The following is a 5,027-nucleotide window of genomic DNA, read 5'->3' as shown; positions in this document are numbered from 1 at the left end:
GAGAAACAAGGAAGGTCATTATATAATGATAAGGGGGTCAGGATATCAAGAAGATATAATAATCATAAGCGTATATGCTCCCAACACCCAATCACTGAGATATATTAAGCAATTAATAACTGATATTAAGGGATAAATAGACAAAAATACAATAATTTTAGGGGACGTCAGTAACCCACTTCAGTAATGAATAGATCATCCAGACAGAAAATTAACAAAGAAACATTGAAATTGAACCACACTTTGGAATAAACTTAATAGACATATACATTCCACCCAACAGTAGCAGAATATACATTTTTCTCAAGAGCATATGGAACATGAGCCAGGTTAGATCACATGACAGACCACCAAACAAATCTCAGTAAATTCTAGAAGACTGAAATCATACCATCTTCTCTGACCACAATGGTATGAAACCAGAAATCAACAAGAGGAAATTGAGAAGATTCACAAATATGTGAAAATTAAAACACATTTCTAAACAACTGGGTCAAAGAAATTAAAAGTAAAATAAAAACTTATCACAACTGAATATGAAAACACAACATGTCAAATATGGTTCATTGCAGCAAAAGCAGTTCTGAAAGTTTATTGCAATAAATGCATATATTAAGAAATTTGAAATACCTCAAATAAATATCCTAATTTTATACGTCAAGAAACTAGAAAAAGAATAAATTAAGTCCAAAGTTAGCAGAAGGAAGGAAACAATAAGGCCCAGAGTGGAAATAAATGAAATGGAGACTAGAAAAACAACAGGAAAAACTCAACAAAACTAAGATATCGTTCCTCAAAAAGTTAAAATTGAGAAATCTTCAGCTCAACTAAACAGAAAACCAGAAGACTCAAAATTAGAAATAAAAGTGTAGACAGTACAACTGATGATACAAATACCTACAATCATAAGAGACTTATGACTAACCATATGCCAATAAATTACATAATCTAGAAGAAATGGTACATTTCTTAAACACACAACCTACTAAGATTGAAGGAGGAAGGACTAGAAAATCTGAACAGACCAATAACAAGTAAAGGATAGTCTCTTCAATAAGTGGTGCAGAAAACTGGAGAAACACACGCAGAACAACGATACTGGACTCCTATCTCACACTACTTAAAAATTTTACTCAAAATGGATCAAAGACTTATATATAAGACCTTATATAATAAAACTCCTAAAAGGAAACATAAGGAAGCAGCTCATCAAAATTGGTCTTGGTAATAATTTTTATGATGTCAAAAGCACAAACACAAAAATAAAATCAATAAATGAGACTACATCAAACTCAAAAGCTTCTGTACAGCAAAAGAAACAATTAAAAAAATGAATACAACCCACAGAGAAAAAATTTTTGCAAACCATGTATAGGAAAGGGGGTTAATATTCAAAATATATAAAGAACTCAGTCAATTCAAAAACAAAAACAACAATCTAAAAAACCAACCTGATTAAAACATGGCAGAACTAATGAGACATTTCTCCAAAGAGAACATCAAAATGTCCAACAGACACATAAAAAGCTGCTCAACATCACTAATCATCAGGAAATGTAAACCAAAACTACAATGAGATATCACCTCACACCTGTTAGAATGACTATCAACAGGAAGACAAGAGACAACAGGTGCTGGTGAGGCTGTGGTGAAAAGGCAACATTGCTGTAGGAATGCAAGTTGATTCAACTACTGCGGAAAACAACATGGAGGTTCCTCAAACAATTTAAAATAGATCTACCATATAATACAGCAATTCTACTTCTGGATATATGCCTAAAGGAAATGAAAACAGAGTATCAATGTTGCAATATCTTGTAATGACCTATAATGGAATATAATCTGCAAAATACTGAATCACAATGCTGTACATCTGAAATTAATGCAATGCTATAAATCAACTATACTTACGTTAAAAAAGAGACTTAAAATGAACTCCGTCCGGAAAATACTGTAATCCACAATTACCTATGGTATTTGAGACGTGTAATATGGTAAACATAATTAAAATGTACACACACAATGCAAATACTTTAATCAACACATGCATAGCTTCTACCTTTCGGAACTTAAAGCTTTTTAAAAAGCAATATTCAATATTCTTTTTAAAATGACTTGAGAAGCCAACAGAAATAGATGGAGATTAAGAAAAACAGGATAATGGCTGAAAAACCTTAGATTCAGCAAGATGTAACCTCCCATTTTAAATATAGCTTTTGTTCTCCTTTAAGTAGTCCACAGACCAAGAACGATATCATCCTGAGACCCCAGGACTTAAACAAGCCTTAGACTCTAGATAAATCTTCCATACTTTATGTAAGATTTTACTTCTATGCACAATATGCTTTTTTCTTCATTAACCGATTATAAGTCATGCTTTTATAGAAGTATATGTGGACTTACCTGAAAGAATGAAATGTATGCACGAACCAAAACCAAAGTATGTCCAGTCAGATGCGCACTTCAGCGTTCGAGAAGACGGCGAGGAACCCGGCGAAAAAATCTTCTCCAGTGGGCGGCCTGGTTCCGGGGCGGGTGCGAAGGTTTCTGCTTCCGGGGGCACCGCGTCGGGGCGTCCCGGCCCCTCACAGCCTGGCCGGCGCGCGAGGCAGCACTCAGTTCTGGGCCTGGGGCCCGCGGGAACCCCAGGTCGCTGAGGGGGGCGCCAGGCAGAACCTGTCCAGCTGGGGCAGCCCTGCCTGGCCCTCGGAGGCAGCAGCCACGACCTTCCAGGTCTCATGGGCTTCAGGGCCAGCGAAGCTCGTCCTCAGAAGCCCTCTAGGTTAGCGGGCTGTTTCCAGGGAGGTTTGGATTAAAATAACCCCCACCAGCGAGGCTGGCTGACTGGAGAGGCGCCGTGCTTCCAGGGGGCCACTTCTCCTGCTGTCACTGCACTCTGCTGGAGGGGCGGCCCTGGGGGTGCCGTCAGGGCTGCGAAGGTACTGTGGGGTGACAGAGCGACCCTCCTTCAGCGCCTCCTGGTCCGACTGGGTTAGCAGACAGCAGCACGTCCACTGAGGGCTTGTCCTAGGGAGAGCCCAGCTCCCCGTGCGGACGTCCAACCGCTTGAGACGCCGCTGCGGGAAGAAGCGGAAGCGGATGGAGGCCCCAGCAGCCTGCGCGAAGGCCGAGAAGAATCCTCACGCAGGTGGGCCTTGTCCGGGGGTAAGTGCTGGTACGTCTCCAGGCCGGCGCTCACCTCGACCAGCTGGTTCACGTTCCTTTTCCGCTGCACCTGCTTCCCACAGTCCTTATCCTTCAGTTTCTGGTTATTGCCCACCAGCCGGTGAGGAGTGAGGGCCCACATCCTGGAAGAGGGATAGCTTGAGGCAGATCCTCAGGTTGGCCTTCTGTGGGTCCCAGTCCTTCTCAGGTTGCAGACCTCCCGCAGGGTATGGTCCAGGAGCCAGTCGACAGGCTTGTCCCCACAGAACATGAGGATGAACTCCACGTTTAGGCTCAGGTCCAGCCACTTGAACATCTTCCCAATGAAGCCCAGCTGGGAGAACTCCAGGATCATCCAGTCCTCTGCGGGCTGCTGGATTGCCAATTCTTCATGGTACACAGGTAGTTAGGCTTGGCTGCAGTGTCATCCTCCAGCTGTGCATAGTAGATGCCTTTGGACTGTTCTTCCAGAGGAAGCAATAATGGAGGTTCTGTTGTCATTTTCTGCTACTTAGAACTTTACTCCTCCACTCTTTTTTGCAGGATATTTCATATCCAGGGTCCCTTGATATCACTTGTATATTTTGATGTGCCCTACCAGACCGCCTCACTTCTTGAGAACCCTACCACAGTAGGTTTGTTTCAGCATTCATCTACCTTGAAGTGGTTTCTTTCTGCTCCAGATCTCTTTGTGGAGATGAGAAATATAGACTCTTGTGAAGCAACAAGTTTTCCAGTTTGGTCTAGCTGTCACATCCAGTCTTCCTAGAGCCATTTGATCTTTTAGGAAGTTAGCCTTACTGTTCTAATGGAAGATTCTTCCAGTTTTATCTGTGAAACTTTGTATTTAGATGAACAGTGATTGTATCCCTGCTATTTGTGCAGCGTTCTGCACAGCGGTGGGAATACACAGATAATCACAGCAATTGCTCTTGATTTGCAAACTAGCTTTCACATTTGTGTGCATTGGTACATGCTGATTGATAACATGTTCTGTGAGCTGCCCTGAAGTCAAGTCTCCCTCATTTTAAAAGAACTCTAGGCCCTCCAGAAAACCAAATGGCCAGAATGGTAACTGTTGGAAGTGTTTTTAAAATGAGGTAAGTGGTGTCATAAATAATCTCAGTTTCTAAATTAATTCCGTGCCCTGCTATGCCTCTGTGATGGGGCAACAGGGGGTAAGAAGGTAGTTATTAAAACATTTCAAAATGTTAGATGCAGACAGCTATCAGGAATCATCTCTTGTCACATCATGGTTTAGAAAAAAGCAGTACCCTCCATGGAAATTCTGTCTGGAAAGAGCCAATGATACTGTTCATAGACACAGGTGCATACACACACATACACACACCAAGTATACAAATCCAACACTTACACACCTGGATACAAAGACACCTGCATAGGAAGACACAGCACACATTCTTACACTCCAATTAGAGAGAAATTGGGAAAGAAAACTAAATGGAGGAAGACGGCTTTATGGCTAGTCTTGAGGCCACATATTGAAACTGCTTTGTTCTTCAAAACTTTAAAAATTGTACAGACGTCTCCTGAGTAGTGGTTTTATTGAGGCCACAGCCTGGAGAACATAAGCCCTCATTCCAGGAAACTTGTGCATTTTCTGCAGAAGTGTGGCAAGATTGAGAGTCATAGAGACTTACTTGGGATTAGAGCTTGAAATGCCTGAAAGACAAGCTAATTTAGGGAAAGAATTTCTTATCTCCAGAAATCCTACCTGTGGTTAGTCACTCATTTCACATGAAGACACATCTCTGTCATTTCTGCAAAGGGAACATGCATCTGATCTTAACAAGTCTCAGTGCATGTTTTCCTGTATGGCTTCCTGATATGCTTACCAAGAG

General features: G+C 41.7%; 1 pseudogene; it reads right to left on the bottom strand.

Annotated features, from left to right (window-relative positions):
* Positions 1-2,674: 2,674 nt before the first annotated feature.
* Positions 2,675-3,872, bottom strand: LOC102518636 (annotated as a pseudogene).
* Positions 3,873-5,027: the final 1,155 nt, after the last annotated feature.

This window comes from Camelus ferus, chromosome 1, assembly GCF_009834535.1.
Source record: "Camelus ferus isolate YT-003-E chromosome 1, BCGSAC_Cfer_1.0, whole genome shotgun sequence".
In the NCBI taxonomy this organism is placed as follows: Eukaryota; Metazoa; Chordata; class Mammalia; order Artiodactyla; family Camelidae; genus Camelus; species Camelus ferus.
This window is presented reverse-complemented; position numbering and strand designations above follow the sequence as displayed.